Source organism: Lutra lutra, chromosome 8 (genome assembly GCF_902655055.1).
Source record: "Lutra lutra chromosome 8, mLutLut1.2, whole genome shotgun sequence".
NCBI lineage: Eukaryota > Metazoa > Chordata > Mammalia > Carnivora > Mustelidae > Lutra > Lutra lutra.
This window is the reverse complement of record NC_062285.1, coordinates 50,902,319-50,909,800: the sequence shown is the minus strand read 5'-3', so window position 1 is coordinate 50,909,800 and position 7,482 is coordinate 50,902,319.

Here is a 7,482-nt window from a genome sequence, read left to right as displayed (position 1 = left end):
GTATCTCACAGGTGAAGCTATGTTCTTCTCATTGTATCTTCTCAGGTGGTGCGTGATTTCAGTGTGTCCCATTACTGACAAAGCTCACTTCCATCACTTGATTCATGTGGCCTCGGAGAAACTCCTCCCCTGTAAAGTTACTTTCTTTTCCTTGATAACTAGTAAGTAGTTTGTGGGGAGGTGGATGTGAAACTATGTAAATATTTATTCTCCATTAACTAATATCAATATGGACTTGTGGTTTCCTATTTTATTTTATTCCTATCTTTTTTATTTTCTTTTTTTAAAAGATTATTTATTTATTTATTTATTTGGCAGAAAGAGTGTGTGAGCACAAGCAGGGGGAGTGACAGGCAGAGGGAGTGGGAGAAGCAGTCTCCCCACTGAGCGAAGAGACCGATGTGGGACTCGATCCCAGGACTCTGGGATCATGACCTGAGCTGAAGGCAGATGTTCAACTGACTGAGCCACCCAGGCGCCCTGTGGTTTCCTATTATATTCCATTGGTTCTTTTCTATTAACTTTAATATTTATTTTGATGCTCAATTTTGTCACCTGTTTAACCAGTGAGCTCCACTCCCTTCAAACAAACCACCTTCAGTGCCCAATTGTCATGTCCCTGTCATTCTTTGAGCACTTCCTTACTTTCTGGCACAAAAATGTATTCCAGGCTTATCTTATACTTTCCAGTATCAGCCCTGAGATCAGTAACTTGTTTCTTTTTGGTGAACGGTATTTAGAGCCAGGATCTGGGTGCCAGGTGTTTCATGGTTATTGGGATGTTGCTGTTCCCAGGATCTCTCGGCGAGACAGTTAGGGAACAGAGGCATATGTACACACACACACACAAACACACAAAACTCATTTGAAAATCCCTATCATCTATCTATCTATCTATCTACCTTATCATCATCATCTATCATCTATCACTATTGGAAAACTTGACTTCACTCAGATACCTTCAATTATAGTCCAATGTCTCAGAGTTCCTTCTAGTTTCCTCCTTTTCCATATTTCCCACTCCCTTCTCAGGGAGAACTCTTGTTTTCATTTTCCTTAGTAGACTTACTTATTTGAGCAAACTCCTCCTATATAACATGTTTCTTTGTGCCCTCTCTTACTTGTGTATTCCCTTCACATTCCTCTTTGGGCTCCAGTACCTGACACCAGGCACCCTACCTTCATGGATTCCCTCTCTAACCAGTTTAGATCTTGACATTCCTTTCTGGCCGCTGTTGATCCTGCTCTATGCCACCATCTCCACCCAATGTGCAGACTTAACCTTCTTTTAGGATGGAATGATTCAGGAATGGGCTGGCACAGAAGAGGGAAAACGAACCTTGCTTTTGAAAATGGTAGTTTTATTACTAATTGAAAAGTCACAACTATATTTACATTCTTATTTCTTTAAATGGAACATTGGAGAAAAAAAACCAAAGGCTTTTTCTGCTCTCTAACTCTGTCTCAGAAGTAACCCAGTGTTATTAGTTTGATGTGTATCCTTCTAAATTAAAAAAAAAAAAAAATAGGGGCGCCTGGGTGGCTTACTCATTAAGCATCTGCCTTCAGCTCAGGTCATGATCCCAGGGTCCTGGGATAGAGCACCGCACTGGGCTCCCTGCTCAGCAGGAAGTCTGCTTCTCCCATTCCCACTCCTCCAACTTCTGTTCCCTCTCTAGCTGTGTCTTTCTCTGTCAAATAAATAGGTAAAATCTTTTTAAAAAAACTAAAAAGAAAAGAATTTCACATTCATACATATGTTTCCCCAAGGGAAAAAAAAAATGTATGTTAATTTTTAAGATTTTTTTTTTTAAGATTTTATTTATTTATTTGACAGAGGGATCACAAGCAGGCAGAGAGGCAGGCAGAGAGAGAGGAGGAAGCAGGCTCCCTGCTGAGCAGAGAGCCCGATGCGGGGCTCCATCCCAGGACCCTGAGATCATGACCCGAGCCGAAGGCAGCGGCTTAACCCACTGAGCCACCCAGGCGCCCCAATTTTTAAGATTTTACTCTCTGCATTTTAAGAAAAGCCAGAGAACTTGAACAAGGCTTACCAGGAACATTAGTCGGGACTCTTTATTTGCCAGTGACAGAAATCCAACTCAAAGAGCATAGGCAAAAAGAAAATGTATTGGCAGATTTCATTGGGAAATTCAGGGTACAAGGACACTGGGCAGACAGCAAAGACACAGATCAATAATCATGTGTATCTAGGCCAGCAGTCAGTACAACTCCACCCAGAGCTGTGGGAGTGAAAGAGCAGTGGCAGCAAGACATCCACACACTGACAACATACAATCACATGGAGGGAGGATGTGATAAACAAAGAAGAGATTTTGCAAATTCTCGTTAGTATCCCACAGAACGAGTTTTTGGTTTGCTGAGTAAGGCTACCTCATTGTGCAATTCTAAGTGACACGTTAAAATGCTGGATTCCCAGCTCTGTCCAGGAACATTCCAGGGTCGAGAATGGAGAAATCACAGATGAAACCCTAAAGATCTTGGCACGTAGTATTCTGTTCAAAGACAGAACATTTATGTAGTAACACCCGATTTTCCTAAATTATACCAACATGATAGATCTTAGACCTTCTAATTGTCGTGTCTTTCTAAGTTGTGAATCTTGCTGCCAGCAAATAATTGGATCACTTAAAAATATCCCTAGTTCTTCCTTTTTTTTTTTTTTAAGATTTTTATTTATTTATTTGACAGAGAGAGATCACAAGCAGGCAGAGAGGCAGGCAGAGAGAGAGGAGGAAGCAGGTTCTCCGCTGAGCAGAGAGCCCGATGCGGGGCTCGATCCCAGGACCCTGAGATCATGACCTGAGCCGAAGGCAGCGGCTTAACCCGCTGAGCCACCCAGGCGCCCCTAGTTCTTCCTTTTTTAAAAAAATTATTTTTAACTTTTCCTTTTTGTACATGAGAGTTAATCCATTTGCATTAAATGCTCTGTTTGAGAGACATTTTTCCTGCCCTTCATTTTTTCGGTGGTTTGCTCTCTCCATTATGTAATTTCTATAGTGGACTTTAAACTCATTTTTCCTTTAATACAATTATAAAACAGGCCCTGTCAAACATTTAAAAATAATCATCATAATTTTTTTCTGTAACCGATTTTTGCCTAAGCAACCTTTGAACTTACTTCTGGAGATGAAAAACAGAGGTATCTTTGCAAGCCAGTCTCCCAGCCAACCAGGAGCTTCTCCTGCCCATTACAGCCTGATAGTATGTCTGGGCTGCTCACAGAGGCTCAGCTCTGGGTGTAACCTCTCTGCCAAGTTCTTTGGCAGTGAATACTTATCCCTCTCCTGCTGGTATTGCAGTGTCTTATTTTTGCTTTTTATTTTTTTTTTATTTTAAAGATTTTATTTATTTATTTGACAGACAGAGATCACAAGTAGGCAGAGAGAGAGGGAAGCAGGCTTCCTGCCGAACAGAGAGCCTGACACGGGGCTCGATCCCAGGACCCTGAGACCATGACCTGAGCCGAAGGCAGAGGCCTAACCCACTGAGCCACCCAGGCGCCCCCTGTTTTTGCTTTTGTTTCTTTTGGTGTCATAGCCAAGAAATTGTGGTCAAGACAAATGTCGAATGTCGAGAAGCTTTTAAGTTTTCAGGTCTTACATTTAAGTCTTTAATGCATTTCAAGTTAATTTTCTTTGGTGTAAGACAGGAGTCCAATTTCATTCTTTAGCATGTGAATATCTAGTTTTCCCAAGGCCACTTACCGAAGAGACTATCCTGTCCCCATTGAGTGTTCTTGACTCCCCTGTCAAATATTTGACCGTTCATGCATGAAATTATTTCTGGACTCTCAGTTCTGTTCCATTGGTCTATGAGTCCGTTTTTATGCCAGTAGCATACTGTTTTGATGACTATACCTTTATAGCAGTGGTTCTTATTTTCTTGCTCCACAATATACTTGAGGGATAGCCAACATTCCTGTGAATAACAGTGGCTCCCACAATCCAAGGGAACTATGTATTTCAGGACGCTATTACTAATTATGCTAAGACAACACGCACGAACCAGTATTGTTTCAGGGACACTGGGACATGTGAGCACCCTAATTATAGCAGTGATTTTTCAGCTGGGGGGAGGGCTTAATCTCCTAAAAGAGTGTGAGGATGTTCGAAAAGCCAGAGGTGTAAGTATCAGTTAGGACCTGAGTAGAAAAAATAGAAACCACTATAGTTATTCTAAGAGAGAGAATTTAGCATATGGAATTTTTTTTAAAAGATTTTATTTATTTATTTGACAGACAGAGATTACAAGCAGGCAGAGAGACAGTCAGAGAGAGGAGGAAGCAGGCTCCCTGCTGAGCAGAGAGCCCAACGTGGGGCTCGATCCCAGGACCCTGGGATCATGACCCAAGCTGAAGGCAGAGGCTTTAACCCCCTGAGCCACCCAGGCGCCCCAGGCATATGGAATTGTTAACCAGTGACTGAGAGATGGAAAAGATGAAAAGGAACACTGCAATTTTCCTGGAGGGAAACTGCAGCAAGCCACTGCCTCTCCCAGGGCTGGGAGGGAAAAGCCGTTGGGATAATGTGGAGTTTTTGCTCCAAGGAGAGACGCGCGGGGAGCTGGAAGCCAGACCCTGGTGGACGGGGCACTGGCTGGCTGGTGCTGGTGTGGTCGCAGCTCTGAGGAGGTCTCAGCGGCACAGGGCCCCGGACCTCTCAGGAGAAGGCGTCAGCTGGCTGGCGGTGGTTTTCTCTGAGGACATCATCGGGCCCATCTAGGGGGTGTGTAGGAAAGAGCTACAAACTGCAGTCACCATTGCTGCTGAAGTCAAGTATTGATGGCACAGGAAGGATGGTTGCTAGGCTGGTGCTGACATCATCAGCTGATGGGCATTTCCCCTGGACAAGTTCCAGAGGAGGGAATGCTTTCTGCGGACAGGGTCTCTAACTGGGAAAAGGGACGTTTTTTAACGGGTGCCGTAATCACCGTGAGCTAGCACGGTTTACCGAAGCTCTTTTTCAGCTAATGACTGTTAAGCAAACGGGAAGGAAGAAATCCCTCACGCCTCCAGCCTTCTGGCTGCCCTATAGAGCCTCTGTGTATAGATCCTAACAGGGCGAGCTGGCAGAAGAGAAATCTGGTTTGCAGAGTTCCAGGCACAGCGACATAAATAGACACAGAAGGGTGGAAGCTTAGAGAACATAGCTCATAACCAGCGTGTTCCGCCCCTTCAGCTGCTCAGCCCCTCTCAATTCTTCTGTGTATATTGAACTTCTATAAAACAACAAAATAACTTTATGCTTTGGAGGACAAGCAGAAACTTCCTTTGTACAAATGGAGACATTCTCGCTTTCTCGCCTTAACACATGGTCCTAGTGCTGACTGCCTCCATCCCTAGGTGACGGATCCTTCCCTGGAAGAAAACGCCCCTTCACCCCTATGCTCCGCCTTGTTAAAGCGAGGATTCAACTCATTTTCCATTTTCCAGGGGAGAAAAGGATTCCATTTGGAACAGGTTTGACTCTGCAAAAGACCATTGGTAAGCTTCGGGTGCTAGCTCACGGTGATTACGTGTAATGCTCTGTTGACCAAATGTCCGTTTTCCCAGTTAGAGACCCTGTCCGCAGAAGGCATTCCCTCCTTCTCTGGAACTTGTCCGGTGGAAATGCCCATCAGCTGATGATCTGACCCCAGGCAGCCCTTTAAAGTAGCTACCACCGAGTTCACAGGAACCAAGGGAAACCCCTCCTGGTCTTTGTTCTGTGCCCCCCTTCCCCATCTCCACATACCTGGTCCAGCATGCCTCCAACGTCCCTTGCCCATGGACTGCCACTGCTGTCCTTTGCCTCATCTACCCGGCTGCACCCTGGCATTGGGTTTCTGACCAACACTCCCCAGAAGCACCAACCTTGGCATGCTTCTGCCAATCACATGGCTCTCTTTCTGTTCACCGACTCTCTGCTGGCTCAAGGAAAAGCCCCTCTTGCAGAGCTCAGCCCAGGACTCTTCCACTGGGTGCAGCAGGACTAGGCACTGACCATGTCCCTACGTAACTTCACAGTGAGACTTCTGGCCACACACTCTCCCTGCTTGCCTTTTCCAAACCGATTCTACACAAGTTCTTTACTCTTGACTGCGCTCGCGGGGGCCAGTAATCCAGCTCAGCCAGCTGACTCAAGAGTTCTAACCCTCATGGCACCAACTTGTCTTGCAAACCTGACAGTCTCCTTTATCCCAGAGAACCGGCTAATCTTACTAGTCTTTAGCTCACTGGTGCCAGCCTTGCTCATCTAAAGTCAATGCACTCATTTTGTAGCTATTATCCTTTATTCCTAAATGATACGGAGCTAAGAGCTGCATTCTTCCAGCTCAGGGAGATTTCCTGGAGCATACTTCCTCCCCCTCCTTGGCCTGAATGACCAGATTCCAGTCTATGAGCTTCTCTTCTGAGGTTTGACCTCCTGGATCTGGATGGGACCTGGATTTGAGAGAATACACGTATTTATTTTCATGGCAGTAGGTGCTTCCTTCTAATTCTTAGAAGTCAAAGTGTTGGCAAAGACAAGGGTGGACTGACTGTTCTAATCTTTGGCAATTTCACTTATTTATCCATCTCTTATAATAAGAACCTATCCTTTTTAAAAAAAATTTGATTCCCAATAAGATGGATAAGACATATATGCCTTTACACTTTTTCCGCTAGTGTAAACTCTGTCTGTGTTTGGCATTCTTTTTGAGTAACCTAGACAGTCTTTACCCTGCTAATTGGCATAATTATGGTCAGAGCTCGAAGTCTCTGGACCTATTTTGGATCATCATTCAATTTTTGTGACTAACCATTATTTCCCTTAGGTCATATCCCTAAAGATAGTTGTGTGAATTTAAGTCAAAAGATCCTGGGCAATTGATTTTCAACCATAATCTAAAACTGTTGAATGGGGGAGCCTGGATGGCTCAGTCATTAAGCCTCTGCCTTTGGCTCAGAGCATGATCCCAGGGTCCTGGGATTGAGCCCCGCATCGGGCTCCCTGCTCAGCGGGAAGCCTGGTTCTCCCTCTCCCACTCCCCTTGCTTGTGTTCTCTCGCTGTGGGTCTCTCTGTCAAATAAATAAATAAAATCTTAAAAAACAACAACAACAACAACAACAAAAAAACCTGTTGAATGGAATGATAAGGGCTATTGTAATGGTCCACTACTTCTCAACTTTTCATTTGGCTATGAATTAACTGGTCATCTTGTTAAAATGTGGATTTTGATTTAGGAAGTCTGATGCAGAATCTGGGATTTTGCATTTTAAAATAAATTCCCAGGTAATGACAATGATGCTGGTCTACACAACATGTTTTGAATAGCAAGGTTCTAGACTGTGATAAGCAGCCTCTCCCTGCTTTTCAGCGTATTGAGGGTAGATGTCATGAACACCTTCAAAAGCAGTTTGCCAGAAGTTGTCTGTGTACATGTTGTGACTTTTATAATTGGGTAATAAGAAAAACAATATACATATTGGCAGCTCT